The 21,834-nt window shown below is 44.4% G+C and overlaps 1 long non-coding RNA gene across 1 annotated transcript; it reads left to right on the top strand.

Moving 5' to 3' along the window:
• Window positions 1-224: 224 nt before the first annotated feature.
• On the top strand, window positions 225-21,100 carry LOC126950280 (uncharacterized). The gene is made up of 3 exons (XR_007724138.1): window positions 225-272; window positions 8,589-8,679; window positions 21,048-21,100. It is a non-coding gene; the product is annotated as an uncharacterized LOC126950280 (long non-coding RNA).
• The last annotated feature ends 734 nt before the right edge of the window (window positions 21,101-21,834 follow it).

Here is a 21,834-nt window from a genome sequence, read left to right as displayed (position 1 = left end):
GAACCGCAGGGTCCCGATCGGTCTCATGCCAGCCCTCCTGACCCGTAGCCAGAGGGACAGGGCAGGAGCGGAGGGGCCGGGGTGTCCCACGGGCTGGTCCTTGCAGAGAGGAGGCTGGGGCACTGGCTTCCCGCTCTGGGAAGTTTGTTTCCGCTGCCCAGGAGGGCTCTGCAGCTGCCAGGCAGGGAACGCAGCCAGGAGGAGGCGCCAAGCCAGGCGAGAATCGGGGAGCAGGAGCCCGCCCACAGCCGCTTCTAGCTCTGCTAGCCTAGGTAAGGAGCCGGCCTCTTTTCCCACCAGATTCCGGGGGGCGCTCTCTTCCCGCCGGTGCCGGAGCCGGGCGCGGGGGTCGCCACCCTCTGGGAGACTGAGGACGCCCCGCCCCGCCCCGCCCTGCCCTCGCGCTCAGTCTGGCGGTGACCGTGGTGGCCGGCACCGCCTTGGAGCCCTGAGCAAGGACAGCGCGGTGTGCGAGGAGCAGCAGGCGGGGAAGCAGGCCGCGGGCACTGAGGAGGGTCCGGGGCCCTGCAGGGGACGCTGGGGAACTGGACACAGGCGCCTGGGTGGGGAAAAGTCGCCGCGTGTAAGTGGCACTGCCAGGTTAGTCCCGCGTTTTGTTGCCACTCCTCCAGAAGATCACTGCTTGAACCGGGACAGCGGTTGTGTGGCGCCAGGAGCTGCAGGGCCACCACCCAAGTGTGAGGCCCTAGCGGGGAGCCTGGCCCGTGGCGTCCACAGACCCTGCCCCTCGGCCCCAAAGCCAGAGGTTGGAATTTGGAGGGTGGATGTGCAGAAGTCAACTGAAGCGCAGCCCCTGCCAGCCAGTGGCCAGCGTGATGCGGTGACACTCTAGTGCCACCACTGCCCCTACCCTACTCTCAAGCCTGGTGGGCTAAGGGATTTGTCTGCCCCATGGGGTGCACACCCATCACCAGGGAGAGGTAAGGGGGGAGATGTCCCAGGAGTGTAGGGCTACCGGCAGTCAGGGTCCTGTGAGAAAAGGAGGGTCTTCTAGGAGGCGCCCCTAGGCCAGAGAAGGAGAGGGTGCTCCAAGCCCGCCTTGGAAAGTTGACGCTGTCCCCGAGGTGTGGCACTGGCAACTCCCAGCCAAATCGCCAAGCACTCTGTGTGCCATCTGCCCTGCACACACGCTGCCAGACTCCGGGCTACCAACTAGAGAGGGGTGACCTGGAGGGCGACTGCCAAGAGCCTGTTCCCCTGGAAACAGCCAACTCCAACCGGGGCAAGGGGTGCACGGATACCCCAATCCCCGGCCTGGAAACCATGCATAGGGAGGCCCTGGAAGGATGAGCGAGGGGGATTGGAGTGGAGTAGGTGGCCCAGGGGGTCCCTGAGTGATTTAAAGGTGAATAAACTGGGAGTGGAGCCGTCCCTTTGGCGGAAAGGTTGGGTGTGGGTAGGCTTGGAGGGCGACGCCTGGCTAGACTCTCGGTTTCCATTTTGAACCTCAGTTTCCTCCCTTGTCCCAAACAATGAATACGGCAGAGCTGTTTTGATAATTAGGCCAGATATTCCTGGTGAGCATTTATTAGCCTGCCTGGTCTCTGGATTTTTTCTTTCCTGACTTTGTAAGGAAACTCTACTGCCCAATGTGTACTCTTGGGGAGTGAGTTGGGGAGGCAGGAAGACAGGACTCTCACCTTTGGCTTCAGAATCCCCTCTGGGCGCCCCCTCCCCTTAGAGTCAATTAAAGCACATAGCTGGCAACAAATCTCCTACCCAAGACAGCTGAAGAGTCCAAAACAAGACGCGCTCCTTTCCTGACCCCAGGGCCTCATCTCACCCCCAAATTAAAATCCCTTATGGTGGTCAGCTTCAGACAGAAGTCTAAATTTGATTTTTGTTCTCTGGAGTCGACCCAAAGCCCTTATGATGGAGTGTTGCTCCCCTCCATCCCAGCCTGTGCCTCCCCCAGTGCACTGGGGGACCTTAACTGTGGTAACCTGGAATTGGGAACAAGGTTCCCCAGCAGAAAATGTGATCCTCCCCAGCAGGCTGGCCTGGCGTAGCCTCATGGACATCAGTCTTGGGGCAAGGGACTCAGGGCAGGGAGAGACTCTCACCCCGGGCTTTCACATGCTGCAGTCATTTAATGGAATGTGGTTGCCTGTCTGGGTCTCCCGGCTTTCAGGAAGGGATTTTTACCTTGTGCCACAGTGGGAGAAATTGAGGTACAAGGCCAGTGAGTGACAAAATCAGAAAGACTCTGTGACTGGGAAATGTTCCTCAGGCTCAATAAGGCCCCTGCAAGATTCAGCAGCCTTTGGGCTGCTGCAGCAGCGGACTGTTCTTGGCATGTGGCACCCTGGGTGACTTCAGCACCTTGTGGGGCAAGGGTGGGGTTTCTGGCAAAAAAATGGTGCTGTGGGGTAGGGAGATAATTATTCCTTTCCCTGGCCTTGGCAGAGTTTTGTTCTTTGATGTATGTGAGGACAAATGTCTGTAGGTAGAGGTGGGTTCCCTCTCTTCTTGATCAAGAGAGAACTCATGTGGAGGCTGCTTAGGGGATTATGGGCCATGTGTGCCTGACAGCTGGGTGGAGCATCTGGGGACTCAGCTGGCCTGTGCCCTGCTTCTACCTCCCCAGGGAGAGTCAGACCAGGCACTCTTAGTGCCCACTCATAACCAGTCCCACACTGTTTTTCACCTGGCATACCCCTGCCTGACTCCCTCAACTGAACCTCTACTGGGTCTCCCCAGGGACCCTGTGGGCCCTGGGGTAAAATTGCAGGAGGCAGGGAACCTGTTGCCCACCTCTGCCTTAAGTCGGGGTTCCTGGCCTCTGTTGGCACTTAGCAGACAAACTGTGATCCTGTCAAGGGTCAGCTCTCAGCTTAGCGTGGGGTCCTTCCTCATCTGCCACCCTACACTGGTGGAGGCTCCAGTCATGGCTGGCCTCTGGGCTGGTCCATGTCCCTTCCCAGATCCCAGGAGAGAGGCAGATGCTGAAAGAGGATCTAAATTTCTCAGCTCATCTGAGCCCTCAGCCACTACCCTGGAACACACACTCTGGTTTTCTTACCCTGAGTCCCTGCTTGCTCCTGCCCATCTGGCTATCCCAGGCAGGTGACTGGGTTTCTGCCCCATGTCTGGTTGGGCTGTGAGGGTCACTGGCAGGTCACCTTTCAGAAGGCACCGTCTGGCAGTGGGCAGATGGTCATTGTGGTCTCTCAGGTCCAGAAACAGCCTCTGCCACAGCCTGCTGGGCTCTCTCGATCACCCTGTGGGTCACCACCAACCCTGGGAGGCCTGGGAGGGCAGCTCAGAGCTCTGGGAGATGCCTCTTCCTAGCTTCTGCCCACACTGCTCCCACCGTGCCTCAGTGTCCTCTGAGGGATGGATGTGTCTTGGAGAGGGGCTCCCTCCCTCCTCTGTCCCGGGCCCCTGGTGCCTCCCTCTGACAGATGCTGACCCAGACACTCCATGAATCTTCACAGGAAGGCAGCTCCCACCACAGCCCCCAAGAAAAAGGAAAGCCAATTGGGTTGTGAGGAAGGAGGTGTAGCAGCCCTAGACACCAAGATGGGCAGGAGGAGAAGCCTCTAGAACTCTATCCTTATTAAGTGCCCACCAGGTCCTGAAACACTGCATAGGGTGGCCTAGGGCCTCAGATTCTAGTCGACAGACACCACCCCACTGCCTTCTAGGTTCTCCACACTGTGGGCATCTAAGTTCACCCTCCTGGAAAACTGCTACTAATGCCTGTCCTGGCTCATCCATCCAACTGGGATGCCCGCTGGTTTCTGGACCATGCCCCTTTGGGTCTGCCTCAGTGGTCCTCCTCTGGAGGGTAAGGGCTTCCCTGGAAGATGCCCTCATGCCTTGAAGTTCTACAGGCCAGATTGGAGCACACTGGGCCTCTTAACAGGAGTAGCAGCTTGGAGGAAGCAGACAGAGAAGGGAGGAGACACAGAGAATGCCCAGGGTTTGGGGGACATGGTGTTGATGCTTGCGGAGTCCAGTCCAGCCCAGGCAGGAGTCCCCAAAAAGCCAACACTCTCCCTCCACACAAGGGGAAACTGAGTCTGGAGTTAGCCAGAAGGACCCATTGAAGGGGTTGGGTCAGATGGGTCTCTGTTCCTCACCTCTGTTGTGACCTTCATGTGCCAGGGTTCCCCTACTGGACTCAGCCCCAGAAGATGGACAAAAAACTGCTGGCCATGCCAGCTGTTGAACCCATTCACTTTCACTGTGTGGCCACCAGCAATCCAATACTCTCCATTTCCTGGCTAGAGAACCATAAGGAAGTCCATGAAGTGCATCACATCAGGGCATCAAGGTCGGCCTGGTGGTGGAGGCATGACCTTTGACCTGGGCGAAGGTGGGTGTTGGGTCCAGAGTGGAGGGCTTTGCAGGGCAGGACCTGTGATCCAGTCCTCTCACCTGAGGATCCATCCGTAGTAGTGGCGCCAGCTGTGGAGCCTGGTCATGGAGAGCGTAGTGGAGAGTAAGCTCCCCTTTGTGTTAGCTCATTCTGACACTGCTATAAAGAACTACCTGAGACTGAGTAATTTATGACGAAAAGAGGTTTAATTGACTCACGGTTCTACAGGCTATACAGGAAGCATGGCTGGGGAGGCTCAGGAAACTTACAATTGCGGTGGAAGGTGAAGAGGAAGCTGGCCCATCCTACATGGCTGGAGCAGGAGGAAGAGAGAGTAAAGGCGGAAGTGCCACACACCAGATCTCATGAGAACTCACTATCCCATGAATAGCAAGGGGGAAGTGAAGTTCACCCCCATGATTCAATCACTGCGCATCAGGCTCCTTCTCCAACACGTGGGGATCACGATTTGACATGAGATTTGGGTGGAGACACAGAGCAAAACCATATCAGGCAGCATCCTGCAGGCATATGCCCTGGTCATGCTGGGCGAGAGCTGCAGGCAGAGGCAGGCAGTGAGGAATCTGTCCAGCCCCTACCCTTTGCTGTCCTCACTGTCCCATCCTACATATATGGCTGCTGCTCAGCCTGACGGTGGTGCTGGGCAGTGAGATGGAGCTCCACTGTGCGGTGTGAAGTGGCTTAGCATGTGGAGGTGAACGGTAGGAAGGTGGGCACCGATGGCATGTCCTACCTCACCATGCTCAAGGTGGATGTCACTGCTGGTGGATGCAAGGGGTGGGCAGGCTTGTTACCAGCGGAAGAGATCCGAGTTACTGGGGGGCGAGTTTGTATGGGTCTCCAGCAACTTCAATTTTTCCCTCCCCAGAAGAAAGAATTCGACTGAAGGAGCAGAAAAAGAGACCAAGGCAAGTTTCAAAGCAGGAGTGGAAGTTTATTTAAAAGGTTTTAGATCAGGAAAGAAAGGAAAGAATGCTTGGAAGAGATCCAAATGGGTGCCTGAAGGTCAAAGAGGGGGGAAAAAAGGGGCCTTTAACTTTGATCCTGGGACTAATTTATAGACTCACCTCTTTCCCCTAGGGTGGGCTTTCTGCAGGTGTGATGCCCTCCTTACCCTTGGAAATTGAGCACATGCAGTGTATTTAGGAACTTAAACGCCTGCCCATCTGAAGCTTTCTTCTTTTCTCTGGTGGAGTGTACCCAGAAGACCATACTTTGCAATTTTTGTCTGTCAGTGTGCATGCCCAGGAAGTTGCTTTTCCCTGGGGCCTGCCTTTAATTAACACTTAAATGTTAACAGGTGTAGACCATCGGGAACTGGCCTCTTCCTGGTTTTCACTGCCAATTTATCACTTTTAGTGAGGCAATGCCATAATTACCAAACCATCACCTAACATTTTTAATAGTGGGTGAGGTGGGGGCGAGCCCTCTCCTGCCCCTATCATGTCTATCTATCTACCTATAACAGGCTGGGCTGTGAGGGCTCCACTTTACTGAAATCTACCACCATTACAGAAGTTTTAAAGCAGCCAGTGAAAGACAAATTTATGATACCAGCAAGGAGACAAAATCCTCTGTAGTGAGCAGTTCTGGATATGAATTTGCTGCTGGTTTATAGCACCTTCTATAAACCACGGTCTGAAATTAGATGCAGTTCCTCCCAAAGTGAGAATATATGTGCCAGTGAATAACAATGGGAATCATTTCTGTGACTTTTGTTTCTCATAATCCTTTCAAAGACATTTCTTTCTCCCTCTGTAACTTTGTAGTCTCTGAATTCACTCACTGAGTAAAGAATTCCTTGAGTAAAGAATCCCATATATGTAACAAACATACTCTTATCTTTCTTTTTTTTTTTTCTTGAGACAGAGTTTCACTCTTGTTGCTCAGGCTGGAGTGCAATGGTACAATCTCGGCTCACTGCAACCTCCACCTCCCGAATTCAGATGATTCTCCTGCTTCAGCCTTCTGAGTAGCTGGGATTACAGGCACGCCCCACCATGCCCGGCTAATTTTTGTATTTTTAGTAGAGACGGGGTTTTGCCATGTTGACCAGGCTGGTCTTGAACTCCTGACCTCAGATGATCCGCCTGCCAATGGCCTCCCAAAGTGCTGGGATTACAGGTGTTAGTCACTGTGCCTAGCCAACCTTATCTTAATGTTACTGGAAAAGGGTCTGAATCCATACCCCAAAAGAGGGTTCTTGCACTTCCCATAAGAAATAATTCAGAATCAGTTCATACAGTAAAGTGAAAGCAAGTTTATTAGAGATATAAAGAAACAAAAGAATGACTACTCCACAGACAGAGCGGTGAGATCGACTGCTTGATTGACTATACTTATAGTTGTTTCTTGATTATATGCTAAACAAAGGGTAGATTATTCATGAGTTTTTCAGGAAAGGGGAAGAAATTTTCCAGAACTGAGGTTTCTTCCCCCATTTTAGAGGCTATAGGGTAATTCCTAGATCTTGCCACGGCATCTGTGAGCTGTCATGGCACTCGTGGTAGAGTCTTTTCGCGTGCAAATAGATTATACTAGTGTATAATGAGCAGTGAGAATGAGCATCACCATCTTGGTTTTGGTGGGTTCTGGCTGGCATTTTTATTACTATTATTATACTTTAAGTTCTAGGGTACATGTGCACAACGTGCAGTTTGGTAAATATGTATACATGTGCCATGTTGGTGTGCCGCACCCATTAACTCGTCATTTACATTAGGTATATCTCCTAATGCTATCCCTCCCCACTCCCCCTACCCTATGACAGGCCCTGGTGTGTGATGTTCCCTTTCCTGTGCCCAAGTGTTCTCATTGTTCAATTTCCACCTATGAGTGAGAACATGCGGTGTTTGGTTTTCTGTTCTTGTGGTAGTTTGCTGAGAATGATGGTTTCCAGCTGCATCCATGTCCCTACAAAGGACAAGAACTCATCCTTTTTTATGGCTGCATGGTATTCCATGGTGTATATGTGCCACATTTCCAGTCTGTCATTGATGGACATTTGGGTTGGTTCCAAGTCTTTGCTATTGTGAATAGTGCCACAATAAACATACATGTGCATGTGTCTTTAGAGCAGCATGATTTATAATACTTTGGGTATATGTCCAGTGGTGGGATGGCTGGGTCAAATGGTATTTCTAGTTCTAGATCCTTGAGGAATTGCCACACTGTCTTCCATGGTTGAACTAGTTTACAGGCCCACCAACAGTATAGAGGTGTTCCTATTTCTCCACATCCTCTCCAGCATCTATTGTTTCCTGACTTTTTAATGATCGCCATTCTAACTGATGTGAGATGGTATCTCATTGTGGTTTTGATTTGCATTTCTCTGATGGCAAGTGATGATGAACATTTTTTTCATGTGTCTGTTGGCTGCATAAATGTCTTCTTTTGAGAAGTGTCTGCTCATATCCTTTGCCCACTTTTTGATGGAGTTTTTTGTTGTTGTTGTTGTTGTTTGTTTGTAAATTTGTTTGAGTTCTTTATAGGTTCTGGATATTAGTCCTTTGTCAGATGAGTAGATTGCAAAAATTTTCTCCCATTCTGTAGGTTGCCTGTTCACTCTGATGGTAGCTTCTTTTGCTGTGCAGAAGCTCTTTAGTTTAATTAGATCCCATTTGTCAATTTTGGCTTCTGTTGCCATTGCTTTTGGTGTTTTAGACATGAAGTCCTTGCCCATGTCTATGCCCTGAATGATATTGCCTAGGTTTTCTTCTAGGGTTTTTATGGTTTTAGGTCTAACATTTAAGTCTCTCATCCATCTTGAATTAATTTTTGTATAAGGTGTAAGGAAGGGATCCAGCTTCAGCTTTCTACATATGGCTAGCCAGTTCTCCCAGCAGCATTTATTAAATAGGGAATCCTTTCCCCATTTCTTGTTTTTGTCAGGTTTGTCAAAGATCAGATGGTTGTAGGTGTGTGGTATTATTTCTGAGGGCTCTGTTCTGTTCCACTGGTCTATATCTCTGTTTTGGTACCAGTACCATTCTGTTTTGGTTATTGTCTGGCTGGCATTTTTTTAAACCACATCCTGTTTTATCAGCAGAGTCTTTTTGACCTGTATCTTATGCTGGCCTTCTATCTCATCCTGATAGAAGGTTAGAATGTCTAACCTCCTGGGAATGCAGCCCAGTAGATCTCAGCCTTATTTCACCCAGCTGCTATTTAAGATGGAGTCGCTTTGATTTTGAAGCAGAATATCTCTCTGACACCTTCACAGGTGGAAACTGGAGTGCACAGGTGCCAGCAGGGACAAACTCCACTCACTCAACCCACTGTGCTCCACCACTTGTGGGATGGGGAGCATGCAGGTAAGTGGGTACAGGAGCTGAGACAAACACTTTTGGACCCTGGCAGGAGCAAACTCTGTACGGGCCCCATGGCAACATCTGGCAGGTGCTCATGACTTCTGAAACCCCAGAAGGACTGTTAACAGTGCCCTTTTAGCTTTGCTGTCCATGGACAGCTTAAGTGTTAACAGCTCAATGGAGGGTCAGTGTGATAGCCTTTTGCATCCATACTCATGGCACCTGAGTTCTTGTCTGGCATCCAGGAGGAATGAGGTTGCAAGAACAAATTGAAGATGGTAAATGTGAGGTATTTTATTGCCGATCAAAGTGGCTCTCAGCTGGAAGGGGAGCAGAAAAGGATATTGAGTAAGATTATGTTCCCCTGAAGTCTGGTCATCCCTGGCCAGACTTTTCTCTGAAATTATTCCATCATGCTTTCTCTGTGAAGTCAAGCTCCTTCTCTCTAATGTCCAACCATAGTCTCCAATGTCCAGCTGCTTCTCCTCTCTTTGCTGGCTGAGCCTGGGGTTTTTATGGGCACAAGAAGGGGAGTGGGATGGGACATGGGTGGTTTTGGAAAAGGCAACATTCAAGCGGAAAAACAGAGATGTAAATTTTAACTTTGAGCAGTGTTATCAGGCTTTTTGGCATGAAGGTGGGGCCCTAACCAGAGATCGGCCCTCCCAGAATTTCTCTGCCTCCCGTCCCTACTGTTTGAATGCCTCTGACATTAAGATCCACTATAACATTATGGGAAAAGTCTATTGGAATTGTAGTTAATGAGAAATGGAAGAATTAGGATGGGCTGTTCTGAAAGGTGTAGCATTAGTTACATTTGTGTTTACAAGTTTTTTATTAACCTATATTTGTTACTTATGAATATATATCATGTTTTATTCTGTCTAGTTTAAACATATACACTGGATAATAAAAGTGGTGCCCACTGTGAAAGAAAAATAAACCTCTGGACCCCCAAAACACTAAGCCAATGGAAAAGTCAAGCTGAAAACTGTGTCAGGCAAACCTGCCTCCCATTTTATTTCTAAATAAGATAGCTACAAATATAGAAAGCTACATATTTTCCTCACAATTTGCCCATATGGAAATTCCTTGGAATAAAGGGCAGACAGAACTCAAAGTCATCCCTCTGAGGCTCACCTGAGACAAATGCATATTTGATTGCTTCTTCTGCCCTATTGTTTATGTAAAAATGCAGATTCACTGAGGCAGAATAAATTTTATATTCAGTGATGGGCTTATCAAGGACTCAAAATAATGTAATCTTTTGTCTTTTATCTACTTATGACCCGGAAGCCCCCAACTCCAGTTGTCTCACCTTACCAGATCGAACCAATGTACATCTTACACATATTGATTAATGTCTCATGTCTTCCTAAAATGTATGAAAGCAAGCTGTACCTCGACCACCTTGTTCATGTCATCAGGACCTTCTGAGGCTGTGTCACAGGCATGTCTTTAACCCTGGCAAAATAAACTTTTTAAATTGATTGAGACCTGTCTTAGGTACCTTTTAGTTTACACAGCCAAGACCCTGCTAGCTGGCCACTACTGCACCCAGCTGATGCATCATCATTGCATGGGCTCTGGTTTCTTGAAAACAATTGTTTTATTTGGGTAGCAGGTGGGCCGATGTGTACCTGAGACTGTGGCACTGTGCTTTAGGTGATATGGGATGTTCCAAACGCCAACTTCCAGCCAGTCTATCCTGTGACTGTTTAAAATTCTTTAGCGTAGTGTGAAAATGAGAATAAACAGCTCCTGAATGCTAACAATGGCTGTCAGTAGTACATTTAGGGTGATCTAAGGTAGCCATGCAGAAGTTCTGGGTCCTTTTGTGGCTCTTCTCTCAGCGGCTGGTGGAGTGGTTTTCTTGGTCTTGTGATCCAGGTTGTATGTATGTAAGGGGAGTTGAGGGCAGGGTGGGGAAAAGAGAAGAGATCCAGATTCCTAGAGGAAATAGGCATGTAGACCAATGGAACAGAATAGCAAAACCAGATATAAAGCCAAATACTTTCATCTAACTGATCTTTGACAAAGTAAACAAAAACATGAAGTGGAGAAAGGACACCCTATTAAAAAATTGTGCTCGGATAACTGGCAAGCCACATGTAGTAGAATAAAACTGAATTTTCATCTCTCACCTTACACAAAAACTAACTCAAGGCTGGGCGCGGTGGCACATGCCTATAATCTTAACACTTTGAAAGACGGAGGTGGTTAGGTCACTTGAGGTCAGGAGTTCTAGACCAGCCTGGCCAACATGGAGAAACCCTGTCTCTACTAAAAATACAAAAATTAGTTGGGCGTGATGGTGGGCACTTGTAACTCCAGCTACTCAGGAGACTGAGGCAGGGAGAAGTGCTTGAACCCAGGACGGGGAGGTTGCAGTTAGCCAAGATCACACCACTGCACTCCAGCCTGGGCGACACAGTAAGACTCCATCTGAAGAAAATAAAAATACAAAAATTAGCTGGGTGTGGTGGCACATGCTTGTAATCCCAACTACTCAGGAGACTGAGTCATGAGAATCTCTTGAACCCTTGAGACAGAGGCTGCAGTGAGCTGAGATCCTGCCACTGCACTCTAGCCTGGGTGACGGAACAAGACTCTGTCTAAAAAAAAGTATATATAAAAAAATCAACTCAAGATGGATTGCAGACTTTAATACCTGAAACTATACAAATTTTAGAAGATAATACAGAAAAAACTCTTCTAGACATTGGCTTAGGCAAAGAGTTTATGACCAAGTTCCCAAAACCAAATGCAACAAAAACAAAGATAAATAAATATGACTTAATTAAACTAAAAAGCACAGTAAAAGAAATAATCTGAAGATTAAACAGACAACCCACAGAGAGGGAAAAAAATATTCACAAACTATCCATCCAACAAAGGACTCATATCCAGAATCTGCAAGAAACTCAAACAAATCTGCAAGAAAAAAACAAATAATCTCATTAAAAAGTGGGCTAAGCACATAAATAAATAATTCTCAAAAGAAGATATACAAATGGCCAAAAATGTATGAAAAAATGCTCAACATTACTAATTATCAGGGAAATACAAATCAAAATCACAATGTGGGCCAGGCGTGGTGGCTCACGCCTGTAATCCCAGTACTTTGAGGGGCCGAGGCGGGTGGATCACGAAGTCAGGAGATGGAGACCATCCTAGCTCACACGGTGAAACCCTGTCTCTACTAAAAATACCAAAGAATACCCGGGCGTGGTGGCACGCGCCTGTACTCCCAGTTATTCGGGAGCCTGAAGCAGGAGAATCACTTGAACCTGGGAGGCGGAGGTAGCAGTGAGCTGAGATTGTACCACTGCACTCTAGACTTGGGTACAGAGTGAGGCTCCATCTCAAAAAGCAAAACAAAACAAAAACGAAAAACAAACAGAAAAAATACACCATGTGATACCACCTTACTCCTGCAAGAATGGCTATAACTAAAAAATCAGGCTGGGTTTAGTGGCTCACACTTGTAATCCCAGGACTTTGGGAGGCCGAGGCAGGCAGATCACCTGAGGCCAGGAGTTTGAGACCAGCCTGGCCAACATGGTGAAATCCCATCTCTACTAAAAATACAAAAATTAGCCGGGTGATGTGGCGTGCACCTGTAGTCCCAGCTACTTGGGAGGCTGAGGCAGGAGAATTGCTTGAACCTGGGAGGCAGAGGTTGCTGTGAGCTGAGATCTTGCCACTGAACTCCAGCCTGGGTGACAGAACGAGACTCCATCTCAATATATATGCTATATATATTATATATGTATTTTTATATAATAAAAAACAACGTTGGTGTAGATGTGATGAAAGAGAACACTTTTCCACTGCTGATGTGAATGTTAACTGGTGCAATAAATACGGAGAACAGTATGGCGATTCCTAAAAGAACTAAAAGTTGAACTACCATTTGATCCAGCAATCTCAGTACTGGTTATCTACACAGAGGAAAATAAGTCATCACATGAAAAAGACACTTGCACACACATGTTTATAACAGCGCAATTTGCAATAGTAAAAATATGGAAACAGTCTAAATGCCCGTCAACCGAGTGGATAAAGAAAATAGGATATATATACACACCATGGACTACTACCCAGCCATTAAAAGGAACAAAATAATGGCATTCACAGCAATCTGGATAAAGTTGGAGATCATTATTCTAAGTGAAGTAACTCAGGAATGGAAAACCAAGCATCATTATGTTGTCACGTTTTAGTGGGGGCTAAACTATGAGGATGCAAAGGCATAAGAATTATGTAACATAATGGATTCTGGAAACTTGGCAGAAAGGGTGGGGGGTAGTGAGGGGTAAAAGACTACACGTTGGGTACAGTGTACACTGCTGAGGAGATGATGCACCAAAATCTCACAAATCACCACTAAAGAACTTATTCGTGTAACCAAACACCACCTCTATTGAAATAATAATGATAAAAACAAAAAACACCAACAACTCCCTAAGTTTAAGTTTATATGCTTTGGCCAGTTTTTTTTTTCTCCAGAAAGGATCTCCCTGTCACCCAGGATAGAGTGTAGTGGCTTGACAACAGCTTGCTGCAGCCTCAGGCTTCCGGGCTCAGTCAATTCTCCTTCCTCAGCCTCCTAAATAGTTGGTATTACAGGTGCAGGCCACCATGCCCACATAATTTTTGTATCATGTGTAGACATAGGGTTTTGCCATGTTGCTCAGGCTGGTCTCACATTCCTGGGCTAAACAGTTTTTGTGTCTTGGCTTTTTAAAGTGCTGGGATTGCAAGCATGAGCTACCGTAATGCCTGACTAGAATCTTATTTTTATATGACATAGAAAAATTAAATATATTTAGATCTGTTACTTAACAGAAAATTTGAGAAAACATTTTTATTAAAATACAAAATGGTTTTTATCTAAAAATACTGATATAAAACAGTTCAAAATTACTTCCTAGAAATTTCACTACAAATTTGGTTGCTCGTTAATGTAATTAATATGTATAATTAAAACTATTAGATTTAAGGAATAACAATTTGATATAGAGAGTGTATAAACAAAAACAAAACATGCTTTCATCAAGAAAGTCAGAAACATTTTGTCTAGTTTGAAATTACTTAAAGGTTGTCTAAAATTGAAAAAATAAGACATATGCAGATTAAAATATTAGAAGTTAAAAAATTAATTATAAGAGATTATAAAATACATACAGAAATCTAGAGTGGACAAAAATAATAGATTTGATGGATTTATTTTTAAAGTTTCACCAAAATTAACTTTAGTATTGATAATACACTAATACAAAAGTAAAAGCTGATTTTCTTTTGAACAAAATTTTATGTATTATTATTAATACGACACAGTAATGTATTTTTGTTTATCTTTTGAATAAATTTTAAAAGAGAGGTAGAATTTTTCTCATACTGCCTTTTTTCAGGTTTTTGGATTGAAAAATTTAATCTCCTGTATCAAACAGTAACATGTTTTGTTTTTAAAAATCTTTTAATTATCACTTTGGCTAAATGAATGACTATTATTTTATGGTGACCTGTGATCCTATTTTGGTCAAGTATTTTAACCCTCTGACATATTTGACAGTCTTTCTAAAATCAAATTTCAGCTTAAAAATTGTCTTTTTTTGGCCGGGCATGGTGGCTCATGCCTGTAATCCCAGCACTTTGGAAGGCTGAGACAGGTGGATCTCCTGAGGTCAGGAGTTTGAGACCAGCCTGGGCAACATGGTGAAACCCCATCTCTACTAAAAATACAAAAAATTAGCTGGTCATGGTGACAGACACCTGTAATCCCAGCTACTCAGGAGGCTAGGGCAGGAGAATCGCTTGAACCTAGCAGGCCAAGGTTGCAGTGAGCCAAGATGGCGCCACTGCACTCCAGTCTTGGCAACAAGAGTGAAACTTTGAAAAAAAAAAACTGTCTTTTTTTTTTGACAGAGTCTTGCTCTGTTGCCCAGGCTGGAGTGCAGTGGCCTGATCTCAGCTCACTGCAGCCTCCACCTCCCGGGTTTAAGAGATTCTCCTGCCTCAGCCTCCCGAGTAGTTGGGATTACAGACGTGTGCCACCGTGACCGGTTAATTTTTGTATTTTTAGTAGAGACAGGGTTTCACCATGTTGGCCAGGCCAGTCTTGAACTTCTGACCTCAAGTGATCCGCTGAACTCGGCCTCCCCACGTACTGGGATTACAGGCATGAGCCATGATGCCCGACCTTAAAATTACTGGTTTTTGACCCCTAACTTTTGGTTGCTACGGAGAGCCAATGCAACATCCAAAAGAGTGATAAACAGGATTATTTGATACGTTAAATCGCATGGGAAGCATTGTCAAATTAAAAATGATGTTTGGGCCAGGCACGGGGGCTCACACCTATAATCCCAGCACTTTGGGAGGCCGAGGCAGGTGGATCACAAGGTCAGGAGTTCGCGACCAGCCTGGCCAACATGGTGAAACCCCATCTCTACTAAAGATAACAAAAAAGTTACCTGGACATGGTGGCACACGCCTGTAATCCCAGCTACTTGGGAGGCTGAGCCAGGAGAATCACTTGAACCCAGAAGGTAGAAGTTGCAGTGAGCCGAGATCACACCATTGCACTCCAGCCTGGGTGATAGGGTGAGACTCCATCTCAAAAAAAAAAAAAAAAAAAAAAAAAAAGATGTTTGACCTCCTTCAACTTATATTTTAATGAATATGTTATTAATATTTATTTCAAAATTTTATAGAATTTCTAAAAATCTAATATCTATCTGTTTATATGCTATTAGTCATAATTATGTTTATTATGAAAAAATATTGTAGGCAACAGATATAATCAATTTTTTATTTGTTTTTTCATAATCATTTAAGTAATTTTCAGTTAATGGTTTAATTCCTATTTAGTTTCTAAAAACCTCAAAAGCACACAAAATCCTAGAGTATTGTGTCTTTAGGAGGTTCATGAAAAGATGGAAAGTGACCAGACAAGTTGAGTCCTGTTTCTGATAATTTTAGGATCATAATTGAATATCAGGAAAATACTTTGCCACATTTTTATGCTAAATCAGCAAGTACTGAAATTTTTCAGATGTGCTCTTTAAATAAACTCCGTGGTCCAAGTAAAATTACCTATGAGAACCACTCAGTTATCAGTGCTAGGCACATAAATTGGAGAAAAAGTTCTGGTATGTAAGATGACATAATTTTTTTTTTTTTACATGGAGTCTCACTTTGTCGCCAGGCTGGAGTACAGTGGCATGATCTCAGGTCACTGCAACCCCTGCCTCCCAGGTTCAAGCGATTCTCCTGCCTCAGCCTCCCTAGTAGCTGGGACTACAGGCACATGCCACCATGCCCAGCTAATTTTTGTATTTTTAGTAGAGATGGGGTTTCACCATGTTGGCCAGGGTGATCTCGATCTCTTGACCTTGTGATCTGCCCACCTCAGCCTCCCAAAGTGCTGGGATTACAGGTGTGAGCCACTGTGCCCGGTCAAGATGACATAAATTTAATGTTAAGTGTGGACTATTGGAGAGCCTAGGCAGCCACTTATTCATTCCTGAGTTCTTAAAGCTTCCATTATTAAAAGCTCTGCATTCTATTGCTCATCACAGAAAAGATCAAATAATCCAAACTAAATATAAATTAAACGTGTGTGTGTGTGTGTATAGTGCCTAAATTACTTAAATAGTTTAAGACCAATTTTAAGTAGACAATCAAAACTTCATGCACATTTCTGCTACCTGATGGGTTATTCAAACATTTATACATAATTTGTATTCAACTGTCCTGGGTTTTTGTTTTTTGTTTTTTGTTTGTTTTGAGACAGAGTCTTGCTCTGTCACCCAGGTTAGAGTGCAGTGGTGAGATCTCGGCTCACTGCAACCTCCACCTCCCAGGTTCAAGCGATTCTCTTGCCTCAGCCTCCCGAGTACCTGGGAATACAGGTGCCCGCCACTATGCCTGGCTAATTTTTGTATTTTTAGTAGAAACAGGGTTTCACCATATTGACCAGGCTGATCTCAAACTCCTGATCTCGTGATCCGCCAGCCTCGGCCTCCCAGAGTGCTGGGATTACAGGCGTGAGCCACCACCTCTAGGCTTCATTTTTTTGTTTTTTAATGCATGTTTTCTGGTAGTATAAAAGCTTTCTCATGTAAGAAGGCTGACATTCTAATCATACCTAAAATGATATTAGAAAATGTGTTTTCCTCATGGGACATTTCTGAAAAACTCTCCAATAATAAAACACTTATTTTGCTAGACAAGTTGTAAAACTGTTAAAAAAGTTATTATAGGCACAATACTATTGAGCAAAGCTAACTAAAATGACTGGATTGCTTTTGTAATTCCAGATTGATGACAATCAGATCCACTTAGAGAGGAAAAAATGTGTTGACCATTATAGACTAGTCATTGGAAGGCCTATGCGCCTTATAATATAATCTCATGTATCTTCTGGTACTGAAGTCTAATATGACTAAATGCAGCAAGGCCTTAATGCATTATGGCAAAGCATATTTTCACCAAGTAAAGAAAGCTTTTTCTTTTTGAGGCAGTCTCACTCTGTCGCCCAGGGTGCAGTGGCATGATCTCTGCTAACTGCAACCTCTGCCTCCCAGGTTCAAGCAATTCTCATCCCTCAGCTTTGGGAGTAGCTGGGATTACAGTTGTGTGACACCACACCTGGCTATTTTTCTGTATTTTTTGTAGAGACCAGGGTTTTATCATGTTGGCCAGGATAAGCCAATTTCAATCTCCTGATCTCAAGTGGTCTGCCCACCTCAGCCTCCCAAAGTGCTGGGATTAAAGACATGAGCCACTGTGCTTGGACAAGAAAGCTTTTAATAGTCTACTGACTGAGGGCAATAAAATCTTTTCTAATCTAGAACCAAGAGATTAAGTCTGCTTCTCAGCTACAGTGCGGCATGACTTTGGGACCTTGTGCCTTGGTTCATAATCTTACAACTCAGAAGGGTCCCTCCAAACTCTTGCAATTGTATACCCATTGGAAATCTTAAGGTAAAGCTAACAAGAAAAGTATCTCCTCAAAAGCAAATGGCAACCTTGATGTAGATAGCCTTTCACACAAGACCAAAAAATCAAGATATCTCTGCTATCATGACACTCATCATTCACAGTTTTTTTCTTATGGCTCTACACACAACAAAAATTTTTTAAAAGACCTCTTGTGTGCACTCACGTGAGATATACATTTATATGTAGAGAATTTTGCAGTCAACCTTATATATGAACAAACTTATGCCTTGGTAGATAAATGATGAAGGGCCAATGTGGTTGAAAAATTCTAATGAGACATTTGTTTTCTGATAATATCAGAAGCAGAATATAGGTCCACTGCTTTTAACCTACTTAATAAGTGAAAGATAATTTATTCAGAATAGGTTAAAGAGCATTGCCAGGAGGCCATTGCTATTCTAAATAAGCATCATTTGTTTGGTCTTTTTCTTTCATGGTTTAGAGTAAATCAGGCAATAGTCAGGCATTTATTCTTCATAATAGTCTCAAGAGCAGATTCTACTGTAAAGGCTGTGGTTACAAAATGGACTTTAAATTTTTTAGTAAAGTTGTGCTAAATAATAGAATTTCTTTAGATTACTTACTGGATAAACAGAAAAGTATTGTGTAGTTGCTAAGACGTGTACTTGCACATGGAGAAATACATCAGGTATTACAAAGATTTCATTATGGGGTTTAAGAAACAGGCTGGGCTGGGCACAGTGGCTCACACCTGTAATCCCAGCACTTTGGGAGGCCAAGACGGGTGGATCACGAGGTCAGGAGATCGAGACCATCCTGGCTAACACGGTGAAACTCCATTTCTACTAAAAATACAAAAAAATAGCCGGGCGTGGTGGCACATGCCTGTAGTACCAGGTACTCGGGAGGTTGAGGCAGGAGGATCACTTGAACCTGGGAGGCGGAGGTTGCAGTGAGCCGAGATCGTACCACTGCACTCCAGCTTGGGCGACAGAGCGAGACTCCATTTCAAAAAAAAAAAAAAGAAAAAAGAAAAAAAGAAACAGACTCCTTGGTTGAAATGAGTAGACCACTTATTTAGCTGATTATTTGATCTATTTAAGTTTAGTTGGTTTGTTCATGGGGACTCTGGTTAAAAAGCATACTTCAAACTCTTGGTGTTATCCTCCCAACAGTCAAAATAGTAGTCTCCCTACTGCACTGTATTCTCTCAAAAGTTATAAATGTTTGCATGCAGTCATCTCTAGAATGTCAAATGACCTCTCTTTAATGGGAATGATGAAAACTCAAAGACATATGTGACCATGAGGACACCATAACCTATGAATGATATGATAAGGACAAAAACCCAAAATAATGGAAACTGAGAGAGGCACTAAGGCCCAATGTTTTGGTCACACTCTGACCTATGTGAAAACTTAACCAAAATGGGGGAATTTTTAAAAGAAATTATTGGAGGCTATCATTCTGGACTGAACTTATGCACTAGGTCCAAACAGACCAAACCAAACCAAACCAAAATGGAGTCACTCATGCTAAATATGACATACTCAAACTAAAAATTTAAGAAAATAGGTAGATGCTAAAACAGGCCAGGCTTTGTTTTTATTCTGTAAGAAGCAAATTTTAATGTACGGAGGTCCCCCTACTGTAATTCTTAAAAATATTAATATCCTCAAGTCCTGGTTTCCACTTTATAAAACTCACAGTTCTGCTATTTCACAGTGAGATTTGAGACTAAATAAGTATATTTTTGATGATGGCACAATATAATGTATCAAGTTGTGGTTTATCTCTCACAATTGAGAAGATAACCAAAAGCAAGAAATTGTTAAATTAGTTATAGCCCGAAGCTGTCCCTCCCCTTTCATGTTTAATTTTGGTCAATAGGTTTTTTTCTTTCTGTACATAGTAAACTGAAACCTAACTGTAACCCATTCCTGTACTAACCACTGTGATTTTCCCAATAAAAGGATATCAAATCTTCAAACCATGTTCAAATAAGGCAAATCCCAAACTGTAAATCTGGCTGTTTCTATACCTCACTTTCATTTTCTGTATGTCACTTTGCTTTTTCTGTTCATTAGTCTTTCTTTACCATGTGGCTGTGCTGGAGTTTCTCTGAGCCTACTCTGGCTCCACAGGCTGCCTGATTTGTGAATCATTCTTTGTTCAATTAAACTCTGTAACATTTCATTTCTCTAGAGTTTTTTTTTTAAATTTTCAATATTTTTCTATGATAAAAAATAAGTAATGTGTGGTTTGGCTTTGATTTTCTCAACTCATCCTTCAGCTATTTTTTCCAAATTATTCTATGCCCTTTTCAAATGCTCCTGCAATTTCTTTCTTCTTCTTCTTTTTTTTTTTTTTTGAGACAGGGTCTGACTCTATAACCCAGGCTAGAGGGCAGTGGTGTAACCAATCATGGATTACTGCAGCCTTGACCTTCTAGGCTCAAGTAATACTCCTACCTCTGCTATCTGAGGAGCTGGAACTACAGGCATGCCTGGATAATTAAAAAAAAAAAAATTATGGAGACAGGATCTTACTATGTTGCCCAGGCTGCACTTGAGCTCCTGAGTGCAAGTGATTCTCCCATCTCAGACTGCCAAAGTGCTAGGATTACAGGTGTGAACCACCGTGTGTTTCTGCAATTTCTTAAGATTATTTATTTATTTATTTATTTAGAGATAGAGTCTCACTATGTCACCCAGGCTGGAGTGCAGTGGCGTGATCTCAGCTCACTGCAACGTCTGCCTCCCAGGTTCAAGAGGTTCTCCTGCCTCAGCCTCCCAACTAGCTGGGACTACAGATACCCACCACCACACCCAGCTAAGTTTTTTTGTATTTTCAGTAGAGACAGGGTTTTACCATGTTGGCGAGGCTGGTCTTGAACTCCTGACCTTGTGATCCGCCTGCCTTGGCCTCCCAAAGTGCTGGGATTACAAGCGTGAACCACCATGCCCAGCCATTTTAAAATTATTCTAATAATAAGCAGTACTATATGGGCACAAATCTAAAATAAATCTGACTTCTGTTTTAGAAGTGTCACTCTCCAGGATTTCAAGCGTCACACAGAGTTGATCCTGAGTCCCAGCCCAGCCACTGTGGGTCTTTGGACAATTTTTTGATGTGGAACAGTTCTATAAACTACATACGCACAAAACGGCAGAATGATGCTGATTGCAAAAATGGTAGCAATGTTTTTATCCCTCCTGTATCCATGCCCATTGCCAGGTGCTTTTACAGCTGTTCCCATTGAGACTCAGAACCTGTTTTCCAGTCCCTGGATCTGGCTGGCCTTATTTGCTCGGGGCAGTGGAAACCAGTGAACATGACAGTGTGCTAGTTTGAGGCGTAGGCTCAAAAGTTCTTGAATGCTTCTGTTTTTCTTTCAGAATGCTGCCATTTCCATGAAAAAAAGCCCATGTAAGCCAGACAAGATACCATGGGGAGGAGAAGCAAGTTGCCTCTGTTGACAGCCCCAGAAGCAGAAGCTCACTCCCAGAAGCATAGCTCCTTAGTCAACAAGCAGCTGATAATACATGTCTGAAGGAGCTCAGTTGAGACTAGAAGAATGGTCCCACTGAGCCCAGTCTAAAAGCCTGACCATCTCAATTATGATGCTAATAAGCTTTGGATGGTTTGTTACACTATAACAGCTAACTAATACATGCACCCAGTGCAGATAAGATGCCAGGCCTTAATGACAGATTGATTACTAGTTACCTTCTAATTTAGTTACCCTAAAAGTACTAAGTTTTTCCCCCCTGATTTAAAGTTGAATGTCTTGTAAGATAATGTTGAAAAATGCAGAAATACATGTGGACATATACATGTGATTGGTGGTTATACTCACATAGCACCACCACATACAACAGGAGAAAACAGAAAAACCACAGCCTGACCATTAGGGCCAAGGCCAAACAGCAAAATGAGTTTGCCTTTTTCTATTTTCTCTGTTTCTAAACATTGGAGGTCTATACTATGTACAGATCTAAAGACATAGAGTTTTCTTCTCCTGTGACCTCATCATTCTTTGTTCACTGTCTAATCTCTTGAAGAAAGGTGAGCAACTGGTGGCCAGCAGTGCTTGTAACCTCAGTACCTGAGGTAATTTTATTCCTGCTGTCCTTTGCTCTTTTTATGGCCAGTATCTGTTTCATCCTTGGAACTGAAGAGAGA

Source organism: Macaca thibetana, chromosome 3 (assembly GCF_024542745.1).
Source record: "Macaca thibetana thibetana isolate TM-01 chromosome 3, ASM2454274v1, whole genome shotgun sequence".
Classification (NCBI taxonomy): Eukaryota; Metazoa; Chordata; class Mammalia; order Primates; family Cercopithecidae; genus Macaca; species Macaca thibetana.
Note: the sequence above shows the minus strand (reverse complement) of the source record. Positions and strands in the feature narration are given on the sequence as shown.